Below are 16,311 nucleotides of genomic sequence, written 5' to 3' on the forward strand. Positions count from 1 at the left end.
GAAGATACGCCTTCTCTATTCCTAACCCATCCTTTAGGTACCAGTTGAGCAATACGTTTGCCGAAGTGGTAGAACCCCCACCTTGGTTTGCATTCTCCATTGGCTCTCTTTCCTGTAGAGAACAATTTAGTCAGCTGTATTTTGGCTGCTGCAGGGGTCAGATGAAGACAGCAATGTTAATTTTCTTGCACTAGAAAGATCTTTTTTGCCTGATAAGAAAAGCAAAATGTCAGCATTGCTTCTGGTAGAGCTTTTCCTGGCCCAGCATGGAAGAAGGGTTTGCTGAGCAATTCTTTCTGGCACTCTGTATTTTTTATAAGTGGATTGTATGCCTGTAGATTGAGGAAGAAATAGAGCTGTCCTTTTCCACCACATCAGAAGAGGTTTATTGCCTTTTTGGAGGGAACGTGCCCAGACACCATCAGAAGGATGAATAGTAACCATCTGGTGAGATGTATTTAGAACAGAGACGCATTTGGAGATGAAGCTCTGACTGCTGCACTGATGGCCTTCAGCCCCGTTGCATTAATGGGGCAGACTTGGCAGCAGAAAGGAGCAGGACCACCTGTCTGTTGGCTTCTCCAGCTCTGGCTTGAGCACATCATCATCTGAGATGCTGGACATCTGCTGCTAGACATTACTCTTGTAGGGAATGGGTGAGCACTTTCGTAAACTTCCAAATAGTTACTCATGAGATAAAAGCAAAGTTCAGCTGGAGTAGCATGTCAGGAAGCAAAACTGAAGGTGAACACCTTTGCTTCTGGAGTGATCAGTGAGCTAATTTAGGAAGAGCTTGATCTGCGGAACAGAAGTGAAATGAGTCTCAGCTGTGCTGCACGCTAGATTTGTGCAGGATCTGAAAACAAGATGCAGGAAGCACCTGAATTTAATCAGTCTGGGGACAGTTGACTCTGAGCTTTATCAGTGCTTCTGTTTAACTGCTGGTGCCTAACAACACCCTGAGAGGCACTGTGAGTTGTTATGTCACCGGCAAGATATAGTAGTGTTATTAATTTAATACTCTTTATATTGTTTAATTTGGAAATTCAGATTTAATGAAATGTCAAACTTGCTGTCCAAATTCTTAAATTAAACATGAATTGCTTGGGAGATTTTCCAGAACTGCTGTTTGTTGCATCAGCCCCACCGTCACTTTTATTGGTTGTAGTAGCAACCATTTTGCAACAAGATAATTTAGCCTTGGCTATAGAGCTTGAATAGCTGCCTGGAGACATTTTGAGCCTGTTTTCCAGAAGAACCTATGATTTTTTTAATAACATCATCAAAAATTGTTTTGTTGGAGGCTGAAGAGGAATAAAAACCAACAAAAGGAAAGGCACTTCCCATTCTTTTGTTGTTCTGATCTCTGTATCTTGCAAGTCATCTGCTTATCAGCTGTTCTCTCCTTGATGCTCTCAAGAGTATTCACATCTTCGTGGTTTTATAATAAGTCATCTAAGTCAGGCATGCTTACTGTCTAAAAGCATCTGTGAAGATATAAATGTAAGGATGAGACTCATGGTTTTCTGGTAAAAGTTGTGAGACTCAGCTCTGTAAGAGATGTGCTACCTAAAGATGCCTTGTAAGGGTTTTGTGAAAGGCAGGGGAGAGAGATTTAGGATGTCATTTGCAAGCAGTCATTTGTTAACTTGTTCCAGAGCTTCATCTCCTCATTTGACTCATACTGATGCTCTTGGGATGCTGTATGTGGATGAAGGCTCTTTATTAATAGAGCTATTGGATACAGAGATACAGCTTTTTTATTTTATTCTCATCCCTGCACTTCTGACACCTTGTAGTGATGTCAAGGATGGGCTGTGACACAGCAGCAGTTCTGTAATAGAGCATATCTCTTGCTTTAAGACAAGTCTGGTAAAGGGCAGTATGATTATGCTGTGAAGTGGACATACAGAATAGGTAATTTAATTTTGTTGCTGTTGTAATCTGCTGGGCATTTTTCCAAAACAAGAGTAGGGAGTAACTGGCGTATTTCATTACAACCGCCCAGATGAGTAGGAGGAGATTAAGCCTTCAATTACAAGACGGAGCATCTTGAGCTAGTGTTACAGCTTGGGGCTGAAGCCACAGCCAATCTAAAAGTAACCTAGAGGACCTCAGATCAACTGCTGCACAGACCTGGTAAAGACTTTCTGTCTTGGCTATTTATGTATTCTATTGAAATAATGTATATATGTATTTTAAGAAAAGGAGAATTTTCATCAAGCTGGAATAATCCCCATGAGTCTTGTCTCTCCTAGCCACGTGGCACTGAAACAAACTGTCAGCCAGTTCTTTTCTTCTGTGTTCATCCATCAGTAAAATAATTTTTAATAGATGTTACCCTGTTTGGCTAGGACCTTTAAATGACATAATTGAACCTCTTGTCTCCTTTCTGACTTCTCCCGTCAAATTTGCAAGGCTGGTTGCCATCAGCAGTTGTGAGTGATTAACATTCTTGCTAATTTTGCTTGCCATCAGACTGTCAAGCTTGGAGATGACATGAAATACTCACGTAGAAATGACAGAATATATGTATTTTTACCCTTTTATGTTTTTTTTTTTTTTTTTTGTAGTAAGAAGCTGAATAAAGCAAGCATTATGTGAGTACCAGAAAGAGCTGTCTTTTAAAAGCATTTCATTAAATAAGACTGTATGAATGAGTAGATCTCTGTTTTGCTGCGAACATCTGAAATAATGATCTTTCATTTCATTGTTTTGGCTTTCTGGGAGCTCCTTTGACTCCACTCAGCTGTAAATGGGAGTTGGGAGGGCTCAACCTACTGCACTGAGAGAACACTGAAATTATTCTTTTAAGAAGAAGATTTAAGCTTATAAATTTGGGATCTGTCTGTAAATGGTGTTTTATGTAGTAAAATGTGTTGGAATAGTAGCTGGAGTGATTAGATTTATTCTGCTAGCTCATATGCATATGTTGGTAATTGGCACAGAAAGCTGTATTTGTCAGTGTCAGATGGTCTGCCAGGGGAATGAGTGAGGTAAGCATTCCCTTACATAATACTTGGGTATTGTGGGCAGTACCAGCAAAGAACAGCCATTCTATACCAGCACCGTGAAGCTGTAAGGTGTGGGTAACTTGATTATTCCAGTGCCTGAAGAGCTGGGTTGTCATTATTGATTCTGAATGTATCAATCATTCATATGGTTTCTTGTAATCCATTGGTGACCAGGAAGCATCAAATGGTGTTGCCACCTTGGTGGCAATCATGCTCTGAGTATGAAGCCATCAACTGCTTCCAGCAATCCCTCCCACTAGCAGAATGTGGTTGGGTGACTTCCTGTGCTTCTCATTCTGAAGACCTAGAAGATGGATGGCGAAACAGGACATGCATTGTTCTGGTGGCTTCAACCACATTTTTGAGTAGCTTTACTGGCTCAGAAAACCTGATGTTGCCTCCCTTGTTAAAAGTTGCGCATGTATATCTGAACAGAGGGAATCTAATTGCAGCTTAACCAGACAGTTATAGAACAAGACCAAGTAATTTGCAAATTGCTGTGTTTTTTCTGAGAAGATGAGCACGTACCAAAGAAAAAACACTCCCCAATATTCAGAGCGGCAAAGAAGCAATGGAGATGTCCCTAAAGAGCTTGCATTATGTATTGTAATCATCTGCAGTGGTATTAAAGAAATGTTTTTTCATTTTCATTCTTTATGCTCTTCTAATCAATGCTGAAAGATTAAAATCACCGTTTCAGGGGCTTTTTTTTTTTTTTTTTTTTTGACCACAGCTCCAAAACTGATGACCTGGGTGCTAAACTCCAAGCAGACCTTTGATAAAGTCCCTGTTTGTTTTTTTTTTGTGCACAGTATTTAATTTGTGACACAAATCAGTGCAAGTCAGGAAGAAGGGTTTGGAATGTTGAACGGTTCTGCCAATCCTCTGTTCAGTGGCACAGTACTGTTCTTTTTTTTCATCCTTGCTTCACATGTAGGCATCAGATTGACCCTGCAGGTATAAAAAGACTTGATTTTTGGGAAGGGTAGGGAAGAGAGTGTGCCAGGGTTATGATTCTAGTGGTGTGGATGTCAGTGTTGGGATTCTTCAACCTTACTCATACTGGTAGGCTTAAATGAGTTCCATGTGATTTCAGCAAATCAGTGGTACCCATGGTGGGATTCCAGTGAATTACCTGCAGCATTAGTAGTCTGATCAAGCCATGTTGAATGCTGTCGGTAATCAACAGGAGAAAGCTTCAATGGGACAATGAGTTCACATTCACTGTGTCTTCCTTTGGCTGACATGAGGTGGCCCAGCCCTGAGAGGTCTCCTAATAAGGGAGGACAAGTCTGGGAGAGCAGGAACTAAGAGGCTGCAGTCATTTCTATTGTAGTTGAAAGACTGAAACAGTGGTGCCATCACAAGAGGAGGCACCTAACTTATCCAACTGCTTGTTCAGCCCATGGGAGATTGAATCTAAAAAGTAATCTACTGCTGTTTAAAGAAGTGCAGAAAGCAGTGTGGGACACACATACTTTCTGAGTAGCATTGTCTATTACAGATAGAATTGGAATGAAACGGAATGAGTTGTTCTATAGTTGATAAATGATCAACAAAAAGCATGTTGTATGAAAGTTGGGTGGGATTTTATCCTCTCATGCTGTACCAGAGAACTCTCCCTGCGCTCAAACTGTACAACATCAGTATTTCCACTTTTATAATGCTAGAACTGAAAATATTACTTAATTGCTAAAAAATCACCTAATTAAGTGTTCCAAATAACCTTGATGCCATTTGTCAGACAGATGATGTTTGATTTTTTTAGAAGAGGCATGCAGAATTAGGCAAGAGAACATACTACATAGTCATTAGTGCTTCAGTACATGGAACTAGTTAGCAGTGAGCATATACATCAAAGCGTTGTGAGAGAAGATTGAACTTTTGGGGCAGAAGATATTGGAGCATTCTAGAGAAATATAATCTTCATGATTGTTGTATTGCAGGTTAAGTGTAACCTCTTAGGCACTTGAACTGTTTTCTCATTAACAGATGCTAGCTTTCCATTTTTAATAAATATTTGGAATTTTAGTAGCCATCATTTAAGCAGAAAGCAAAGATACTAACTGACTTGCAATTATTAACTTAAGGAATGCAAGAAAGAGACTGGTTGCAGTAATCCTTTCTTCATTGAAACCGTGTTTAAATGCAGTATTTGAGGTCAGGTTTTCATGACCTCAACTGTTATAACATGGGGAAAAAGAGGTATAATCTTGTATTCCTTGTTATGATGTATATTTAATAGTCTGGTTCATATTTGATGCCCGAGCCCACCTTGTAAGACGATTTGGTATTGATTTCAATGGAAACAGAAATTGTATTTTATATTCCAGAATTATGTAAGGCGAAAATCTGACTCTTCCAAAGTCAGGAGCAATTACACCAGAGACTTCAAAGGGGACAAAATTTAACCTCAGGCTCCTCTGAATATACATGTAGACTTTGGAAAATAAATTGGAGAATTACTGCAGTTCAGTGACATGAAGAAGAAAATAAAACCTTAAGGATCATTTTCCTCTCTCGGTGTCTTTCCAGCATTAAATGTATTCACCAATGTGATACTATCAAGTCTTCCAAGGTCAAATATTAGTGTATGCAACAATCTGATGGTATTAGAAAGGATAGACGTTGGCTTTAAGCACAACACTGTTTCTTTCATTGTGAAACCACCATACAGAAATTTCTCACTGCTTAAACTGTTAGTTATGAAAGAGCTTAATGTTTGTCTCAGGAAACTGTAATTCAGTAGAAACGAATTAAAATCCATACAGATTGTATGCTAACAGTGATAGAAATTGATGCAGTGACGTTCTTTACTTCCTTGAAATTCGTGTTTTATTTCTATAATTAGTGTAAAATAGCACAGATTAAGACAGCAAACAGACTTGTTTACTGAGCTTTGACTTACAGGGAGGGGAATTCTGAGCACAAGCTTAGCTAAATACACAAAACAAGCAACAAACTTTGTCAGGGCAGAAAAGTAGCATTTAGGAGACATTGATGCTACTTATGTTAATAACTTTCTGTGTGACACAATGAAGTACATAAACAGCTCTTACTTTTGCTGCTTTGTTAACTAACTGCCAAAGCCTCAATGGAGGAAAAGGTCATCAAAAGGTTACATTTCTTAGGGGACTTTTTTTCCCTTTTCCCTCCCATTTTCTACCTCCTTCTATCATTGGTAGTATCTTCTATGAACTCTTGGGTCTGCTTGCTTTGTCTGTAAGAAATGCTTGGGCACGTTTCTGGTACCTATAAAAATCGGTGTGGCTCCTCTGACTTAAGTAGATATACATCAAATTCTACCAAGGGCCTGTTAGTTCTCTTTTACAGTATCTTTTTTTCCAAAGAGACATCTAAGCATTAACTCTTTTTTGAAGTCTTACAAAAAAAAATTGCATTAACGTTGCTAGATATCGAATGATAGTTTCAAGACTGTGGGGTTAAATAACAATTAACAGAAAGTATAATCTGCCATAACAGAAATGTGACTATATCCTCCATAGCTAATTAGCAGTTGAAAGTCAGATTTTTACACTTAATTTGGGTGTGAATAGAGCAAATCTCTGTAATTGAAGGTTGTCAGAAGAAGTGACTTTAGCAGCTAGCTGTTAATTTACAAGGTGATTCACTTGTGCATGGATTCACAGCTGCCACAGGTTGCAGCACACCTGAGGCTGCATGCACCCCACAGCAGTTGAGTTTTAGCCACATGCCTCTCCCACCAAGCCCCATGCTACCAGACTGAGCTGGCATTCGGAAGAGTGCTGTGGTACTGAAGAATCATGAGGTGTGGAGAATATATAGCAGCATGGAGCTGTTCAGATACTCAGCATCCATCATGGCCCATCAAACATGCTGGAGATGTCTTGAGAAGCACAGTAGGAAGGGCTGAATGTGCTCCAGTGGTACCTTAATCCATGCCCTGCATTGGTACTCGTGTACAAAGGCCTTTTATGAAGAGGCAAATGTTAAATCATAAATGAGCCTTACACACAGCAGGCCAGACTGCACCTTAAGGCACAGTGTGTGTTAGGGCAGAAAGCAGCTTTCTGGTTTGCAGTAGCAGTGCTCTGAGCTTTTCACATGTGTGATTTTTGCCCTCTTTGCTTTCCACATGCTTCTGTGGGGCTGAAGTTATTAGATTGTTTCAACAGAGCAGAAAGAGATTGAAGTCTGCCCGTTTTTCAGGAAGGATGTAGGTGTGACACTGAGGGACATGATCAGTGGGCATGGTGGTGTGATGGGTTGGCAGCTGGACTGTCTAGTGTGTGGGGGGGGGGGGGGGGGGGGAATATATATCCTTTTTTTAACTGATGTCTCCATCAGAAGGAAAGCATGATGGATGAGCTCAGATCTAAAGGACGTGGCTTGCTGCATCCTATGGATGCACTGTCGCTCCAGTGTGCTCCAGAAGGCAAGGAAGAAGGCGTCCAAGTGCTCTATGCTGTGATAAGGGAGCTTCTACACTGGCATGTACAGTGTAGAACACTTCGGAGCTGTTCCTTGCATGTTTTGGTAAGGATGGAGAAATGAAGGAATGCAGTGTAGGCTCCATACTGCATTGTCTCTGCTTAAGGGAAGTGGAGTTTGGATTTTAGGAGAGAGGGCAGCTTTTGTGCTGCCTGAGGGACACAGCATCAGCTCTTCCTGGTTGTGTAACCTGTGGGAAGGACATCAGTGAGACCCATTACCTGCAGTTAGAGAAGAACAAAGGCTCTGTTTTCTCATCCTCCACCTTTCAACTCCATCCCTCACATAAGGAATCTTCCCTTATACGCTCTCTTTAAATATATATGTGTATGTTTAGGTGTACACACACACATTTGCATGAGAGTATGTGGGTGTTTCTTGGATTGTCCCTGGGATGTGCTGGTGGTTAGCAGATGGAGAGCACTAACACATAACAAATGACCTGATTGGTTTTCCCTGTTAGCCAAAATAATGCCAGCCCCACTAGTTATTTCTGGAATGTGTTACAGCAGAGCTGTACTCAGACTGTCTTTGTTGCTAAGGAATAAGAGCAACCACACACTTGCAAAGAAAACCAAAACATTCTGATTTCTGAGCTTTTCAAAAACAATGTCTTGAGGGATTTCCCTCTGGACTTACAGTACGTTAATCTTTCCATTTCTTGTCAGAATTGCAGTGTATTCATGTTCAGGTATCATAGCTTGGCTGAGAGAACATTTGTAAACACAGACAAACGTGTCTTCTCTGAACGTTAGGGGTCTTTTCATTTCAGGAAAGCAATTGGGCTACTTGAAATAGTTCTTGTGAATTCAGCACTCAGGAATGGCTATGCCTTGGCAACCCCTGGTATGTGGAACTTGCTTTAATGAACAGAATTTATCGTGGAAATGGGGAGAGATGTTACATAGAATCCTTATTGTAGAATAGTTTTGGTTGGAAGGGACCTCAAAACCCATCTGGTTCTAACCCCTGCCATGGGCAAGGCTGCCGCACACTGAATCAAGCTACAGGGCCCCATCCAACCTGGCCTTGAGTACCTCCAGGGATGTTATCTTTCTGCTGTGTGATGGTCGGCACCTAGAAAACAACAGGAAGTAAACCGAAGAGATACAGCAGCAGTGCAGAGTTTGCACAAATGTCTGCATTTATCCATATGAGCAGACTGTGCAGCACCCTTTTAAAACCCAGCTATTAGTTCCAGTGTTGGCTGTGCAGGGATGAGGTGAGTTTGCAGTTGTTGCTGGTGGATGGTAACATTCTGAAGCTTCAGAAGCAGGTAGGTTTCAGGGTTGATGCTATCGATGCTCTGTGAAGGCCATTCTGCTTAGGAAGAGTTTGTAAAGAACTTGCCAAATTTAGTTTCCTTAGTTATTGCTCAACAGTAGCTCCCTGGTATTTGCCTTTGAAGATGTTCTCCAAAATTAATCAGTCAACAAACTGTTTCCTACTTGAAATTGCCTTCAGCTAAAACAATGCTTTTTGTAGAATTAAAATTATAATATATATTATATATAGATTTTTATTTTTCCTGTGAGTAAATCTATAGAGATTATTAAAATCTGGCTTCTTCTCTCAGCCCTTTTATTTGTAAGGAAACAAATGTGCCAGGTTCAGCAAACAGATGTCCATGCTGCAACAGCCTTCATTGCAGTTGGCTTCAGATGTTCTCAGCCTTACAAATGTCTCTGTGAACTGAAGAGCGCGGAGTTTTACGTCTCTCGGTCTCTTCAGGTCAAATTTGAGGATAACAGAGGATAGTAAAGAAACCTGTGTTGTGTGGGTTTAGAAATCGCACGATTTCTGTGCAGTTTCTTCAGAAGTATCTCATTATTAAAACACACATATAGACAAAAACATGCAGGCAGTATTGCTGTGTGATACTTCACTTGCTTCACACTCGATTTGCAGTGTGGTGCATTAGGGGTTTAGTGCAAAGGGAGCAGGAGTTCTGTGTTAGTAACAGCCTGAGAGGTGCATGGGATCCCTCTAAAGGAGCAGTCATAGCTCATAGCATGAGCGCTTCTGGGGTATATTTTACACTTTGGTGGAGCTTTCTGCAAACTCACTGACACCTCTGACTGCTACAGTGAGATCAGGTTGCTCAGAGCCCCATCCAGCCTGACCACGTAGATCTCCTGGGATGGGATACCCACCACCTCTTTGGCCGTATGCAGTAATTTGCTGTGCTGTACATGATGTGTGTGCATGTGCTCATACTGTGGTCTGCCTTATATATAGGAGCAGGCAGAGGTGCTGGGGAAACGTTTGTCTTCAAAGGGGGCTACATCTTGCCTACTTACATGGAAACTATAATGCTGAATTTTTTACATCATTAATTTCCATGGCAACAAAAATAATCTCATAAATATGAGATTATTGCTTCAGGATCAAAGGGGGTGGGGGGAGAGCCCAGGCTGTGAAAGTGACAGTTCTTATTTAAATATCTTAGCTGCAAAAGGAGCGACAAAATGACTCTCAAGATCTGAGCGTATTTTCATTTTATTTCTTGTTCACTCACAAACCCAGCAAAACAGAACCTTAAATATCAGGCAAATGTAAGCAAAACCCTTCTGTTCTGTCTCGCTGTGTTAGCTGTCAGCATTGCTCGTTACTTCCAAGTGCCCAGCGGATGAGGAAATATTCCATTTGGGGCAATAAAGTTTATTTTTGAAAGAACCTTCTCTCTCCTAGCAGTGTCCTAGCATGAATTGACAGCAGGGATAGACCTAAAGGGAAAGCAGTGCTGCCCACGTGGTGACACAGAATGACTCAGCCCTGACTGCTCTTAGTGGGGATTCCAGTGGAAATGCTTCATCTCAGCAAACTGGTTTTGGAGCACAGTAAAAATTACGTGGGCTTGTGGAGACTACAGACACACTCCACTGCAATTTTCCCTAAGAGAAGATGGCTTCAAGCATCTTCGAGTCCTTCGCTACTTTTCATCGCGTGTCATTTTGAAGCTGTTTGTCTCTGCATACCTATTTACATATCATAAAGTTATGGAGGAAACGCAGCTTTATAAAAGAGGCTTGCCAGCTGCCATTTTTCCTTAAAGAAAAGCTGCAATTTAACATTAACCTAGCAATTAAGCAAAAATTTACGCTAACATGCTGTCTGCCTGCATAAAAATCCCTCTCAACAACTCTGAAAATTCTCTGCAAGGAAGGTAATAGAATAATTCCAGGCATCTTTGATTTGGAAAAGCCATTTTCCAGTATGATTGATACTTCCTTTGTGTTAGCATGGGAGGCCATAGAAAGGGGAGTAATCTCTCTAATGGGTGTACTCCACACTGGTGCCTGGGGTCCATGATACATTTGTCAGGCTTTAATTAAAGTGCTGGAGTTGAATTTCCACAGTAATTAACTTTTATTTGCAGTTACACCATGTCTCTCATTCTTGACACTGGCACTTTCCTGTTAGAGATAGGAGCAGCAATTGGCATAAAAAAATAACATAGAAGAGAAAGGTATAAGAAATGGCACTGTATTTCCCATGGATTTTGAATTTCCATGAATGAAAGAGGCAAAAATAAGTTTTCCCTCAAAGTGATTTTGTTGTTAGCAACATAATCAGTTCTTTCTCATGCACAAAATGTTCATGCCCTTACCTTGGGTGCCCTTCCTTATCCATTGTCCAGTGGTAAACAAGCAACTTTTGTTCAGTTGTCAGCACATGCCCAGTATTCAAGTTAGAACAAATCTCTCTCATCTGGTAGAAGTGTTTTGTTGTCTTTTGGCAAATGCTGGCTTTTAAGCATGAACGGTGTACCTGCTGGAGAGGCTATTCATGTATTATATTGGGACTGAGACTTTGATTGCAGTTATAGGTGGGATACTTGAGAGCAAACATCACAGGAGCCTACATCCTGTTGTCAACAGTCACTTTGGGTTGCAGGAAGCTCAGTCTCATTTGGAAGTACAAATGGATTTTATTAATAAGTGTTAAGTACTTTATTCTGGCCTTTAGATACAGCTTTTCCAGGTATCTTTTCAATTCATTTTAATTCTTGTGGTTTTTCTACTTGGATTTCACTCATGCTGTGGGGCACTGTTATGTAAGAACACAAATAACAAGATCACAGATCATTGTTATTCTTACTTGGATTGGATTTAAGAGAGTAGCCCTCCCATGGCCAGAGGAACGAAGGCCCAGAATCTAGTTCCCTTCTGTCTCAGCTGCTGCATTAGTGACCCCTTTGTAGACCCACTGAGCTCCATTTTAAGAACTAAGGATTTTTTAATCCTATCAATGCAGGCTGAAATCTATGCTGATTAGTGGCTGTCTTCTGATTTCCACACTGGGGATGTTCAAAATCAGTTCACACCATATCCTTACTGGTGCCAACTTGTGTTACTGTGTTCCCAGATGAGATAGGTGAGAGCATCCTTGCTCTACGTTGCAGTTGAGTTAAAGGCTCTGAGCAATAATTAATTTCTCAAGAACCCAAATCTTGTCTTGCCTCACTGTCACATTAATCTTGGTGCCTTCCAAAGAGGAACGAGCTGCTTGCTAGCATTACTTTTTTCCCCAGACCTGTTGGTGTAAACAGATCTTGGAGTTAGCGTTTTGTAATGTACACTTGTATCTTGTTCCCCAAATACTTGAAATCTATCCTTTTTTGTTTGTTTGTTTTTTGTTTAAATTATAACTTCAAAACAGGCAATAGCATGATCTCTCTGAAAGCTATGCTAACAATAAAGTAACCGCTAAGAATAGCATCACTTCTGAAATAAAGCACTAGAGATGATTAAGTAGAACAATGTGGTAAATCAGTGTGGCACTAAAGGGCATGGCAAAGGCCATGAAAAAGAAGAGTAATAAATTGTACGGTGAGATATTTTAATTGGTCGTTGTTTGCGATTTCATGTTGTGTCTATGGATTTCTTTTTAATATTTTCTGTGGGCTGAAAATCAAGTGCCATACTGAACTGGCTATAGTAAAATAGAGCCGTGGATAGTAGTGAGAGATATGGTCTATTCAAGCACAAAATTCCTATGAAATTACTCAGTCTGATCATGTATTTCCAAATGTTCTACCTATCTGATTTATAAGGTTCAGGATTTGCTTCTTCCACTTCTCCTGAAAGACTGTTCTGTAACAAAATGTGGCTGAGTACCGTGAAACCCTTTATGTTAATCTCCCTGTATTTTATTTCTCCTAATTTATCTTGATACTCCTATTTCTACCATCCCTATACTTCATATACGGTATTTATCCACTGTTATTAAAAATATTCCTCATAATCTCCCCAGCTGTTTTATCACCTTTGGCTTTGAACTTACTGCCATGCCAGCATCTCTTTGGTAATGCTGTATCATGGCATGAGTATCATATTCTGCATACAGTTGCTCTATGGAGGAGTCTCATCTTTATGTTCCCCTTCAACACTCACTTAAGAGTAGGAATTCAGAAGCTCTGGAAGACTTGATTTGAATTCTGATCCTACTTAAATCCCTAGATCTGATTTGGAACAAATTGGGCTGAAATGTATTTCACAAAGTCTGTTCTCTAAGAAAGGCCTGTTCACTTAGAGCAAGGCCCCTAGACTTTCCATGCAATCATCATGGGGAGATGGGCACCCACAGAGAGGCAGACCACCCTGTTTTCAGATAGCGCTTCATTCCAACTGTGTTAAGACAGGATCAGCTATTGCCTTGTGTGCCCTGTCTTTTTTGCATTGATTAAAAAGAAGCTTATGCAACAGTCTCAGATAAGATTCCAAATTTTTATGTAACTAAAATAAGGAGAGATGAGCTTTGCCTCAGCTCCACTGTTAAGCTTGATAATAATTTCTGCAGACACCCCTGTGTTCTGTGAAGCAAGAACTAATGTGCTTGGTTCCTGCTTTATCAGGGAAGAAATCCATTGCTGAGGTCAAAAATATTTGCAGCTTTCCTTGAAAGCTAATGTGTGATGTACTGTATTGTCTGCTGTTACTGTTTTGTTACTATTTAATTGCCAGTATTTTCTTCTTTATCTGTCGAGCTTTTCATGTCATACAGTATAATGCATTTCTTCTAGGTTCTGTCTTTTTCCACAAAAATCTATTATTTTGTGTTTTAGAGAGAGGTATTCTTTGCCTGGAGTAGGAACTGCTGCCTAGTGATTATCCTTTGATGGCCTGTCGCAGACCCACCTGAACTCTCTTCTGACTGCCCCAAAAATACAGCCTTGTCTGGGACGCCATGTGGCTGTCTCAGCTATGCTTGATCCAGTAAACTCTGATAAAAAACTAGATTTATTCCCTGGAGCATGGTATCATGCTGTGTGGCTTTTGCCTTTAGCTGTCTCTCATCTTCAGCAGAACGTGTTTGCCTTTATCTGCTAAAGACCATGTAGATGTAACACTAATATTTAGTGTGTCTGTCTTGCCGGAGATTGCAAGGTTTGGGCTCCTTGGGGAGATACTTCTTTATGTGTAGATAATATCTAGGAATAGTAGTTTGTGTCATTCAGCAGTTGGAAACCCTGCCATGCACGTGTTGAAACTGGGACTCCAGATCCATTTGAGATGCTCTTACAATGTATGTGCTAAGATCAGAGCATGCTGTGGCATTGCCTGGAATAATCTCTTCACTGTGGATGCTTTGGAGGCATCTGCCAGTCACCTAAAGCAACCACAATCTTTCTTCACCCTTACCGAAGACCACCTACTGTCCATACAAAAGTCCTGCAATTAGTTCAACTGCTTTGTATGTTGGGGCCTATGGCTACTCTCCTTGACAAAATGTGCATCAATTTTTAATGGATAATTTTAGTTTAATATCATCTGGAGGTCTCAGAGCATAAATTTTTCCCTGAGTCAAGAAAGAGAATGAGGAAATAACTGCTTGAGTTTTAAAGCTATGTCTGTTGGTTTATTATTTTCACCTAAATTATAGGCTACAGAATAAGTCTGTGCCTCTCAATTTCTCTTGCTAGAACTGTTTTATCTCAGATAAATAATTCAATGTTCATTAGCCAGAGAGAGTCAGAGAAGCTGGCCCTGTCACCTACTGGACTGAGCACTCGCATTACATGCAGGAGACTCAGGTTCAAGCCCTTGCTGTATCGATGTGTTCATTATTTATACAAAATGGAATAGCTCTAGCAGGGCAGTGAAAAAAGCTGAATGCACTATGCAAGCCAAAAGAAACCAACAGCTCTTGTGCTTAGGCTATAATTCTTAATAGAATCATCATTGAATCACAACATCTTCACGTTGGAAAAGATCACTTAAATCTAGTCCAAACACCAGCCCACCCCCACCATATACCCACTATGTTCTTCAGTGCTACACATCCACGTGGCACTTGAACAACTCCAGGGACAGTGACTGCACCACCTGGATACCTGGGCAGCCTGTTCCAATGCTTCACCAAAACAGATGAGTAGTTGGTACTGTAGTAAGAAGTCACCTAACTCTGTGAACTTGCAGTTTTTTGCTAATGCCTTTCCAGTGTCTAATTACAAAATGAAGGCTTGCAGAACGCAGCTACTTTGTGCAAAGTTACTTAGGCAATCTGAAGATAAATGTATGGCCTGATGTTTTTTTTTTCCCCCCCCCAGAATTCATAGTGATGAGGATTACTCAGTATTGTGATTAATCCATGGGTAATGCAGAAGTGGCATTTTACGTGGATTGTATTGAGAACTGGGTTGTTTGGGTAAGTTATTAAGGAGCAGCAACGTGAATTTTTCTTTATATGCAAATTATATTTGCGATGTCCTCTAATATCAACTATAGACTTGTACTATCGACAGATCACCAGAGTCAGTGGCTTCCTGCTTTTTGTGAGCGTGTCTGGCTTACAGATCCAATGGGTTGTGATCATGATGACAAATCCCAGTGTTCTTTTGCATGAGATGTTCTGTTTTCTCAAGAAAACTTAAATAGTTTAGAGAAAGTCAGTCTCCTTCCCAGCCCTAAAAAACTATACCAAAATTGCTCTTTGTTTGCATCATTGCATGCCTAGTTTAGCATTTTGGTGAAAAATGAGGGAAGGATTTTTTTCTGCTGTGTCACAGTAAACTCAGTTGTTATCCTACCTGGTGGGAACAGATGTATCTGCTGCTGCTTCCTCAGAAATGCCTTGCAGGGCTTTGAAGCTTGGGATGGCCCATCATCCATCAAATAACAGATGTCTTCACAGATCAGCCTCTCTGGGTAAAAACACAAGCACACCAAACAAAAGCTTATGATTAGCTAGTTGACTGACAATAGGCAAACTCTAATGCAGATGTACAAGAAACAAGGAAAGGATCAGACACTTACATTTCTATTTTTCTGAGTTCATTATATGCATTCATTTTTACAATGAAGTCTTAATGTTAAAACTCTGATTATGCGGCTTTCTGTTTCAGAGCTTCTAACTTGTGATTTTTTCAAATTAAAATAATTTATTAATGTTTCCTCCAATTACATGCTAATAAAAGACTTAATTCAGTTTGCATACAATTAAAGCATTTGTTGCGAAAGTACCCCATAAGCTATTGAGTCTCTTGTAGATAATCCCTTCAAATAATTTTAGTTAAAGATTTGCGTTCGCATCTTTCAGTATGAATGAAGTTGAAGAAGTCTGTGATGACACATTCTGTCAATCATAATACACCTCCGTGTGTGTGGTTAAAACAAAAACAGAAGATTCACTTGCATAATTTGGAGGGAAGTATATGAAGAATCACATACATCTCTCTACAGGACATCCCCTATTAGATGGTTTGATTTCTTCTGTGGATAGATTCAAATTTCTGGTATGATTGGATGGTTTGGAGTCTCCTTGAATGCAGAATGGTGTAGAGAAGGATGCTGTTGATCTTGAGGCTGGTAAAGTTCACCCG

The 16,311-nt window shown here is 40.3% G+C and overlaps 1 protein-coding gene across 2 annotated transcripts in view; it reads left to right on the top strand.

The window, feature by feature from the left end:
• The window catches only part of TMEM108 (transmembrane protein 108), a 141,947-nt gene that overhangs the window by 36,440 nt on the left and 89,196 nt on the right, over window positions 1–16,311 (top strand). The window contains exon 1 of one of the 2 annotated variants that reach the window (XM_015854069.2): window positions 14–2,139. The exons of the other annotated variant lie outside the window; for it this stretch is intronic. The gene's annotated coding sequence lies outside the window, so the exon portion shown is untranslated. Of the gene's footprint in view, window positions 1–13; window positions 2,140–16,311 lie in introns of those variants that run through there. 2 annotated transcript variants of the gene reach the window in all.

Source organism: Coturnix japonica, chromosome 2 (assembly GCF_001577835.2).
Source record: "Coturnix japonica isolate 7356 chromosome 2, Coturnix japonica 2.1, whole genome shotgun sequence".
Lineage (NCBI taxonomy): Eukaryota > Metazoa > Chordata > Aves > Galliformes > Phasianidae > Coturnix > Coturnix japonica.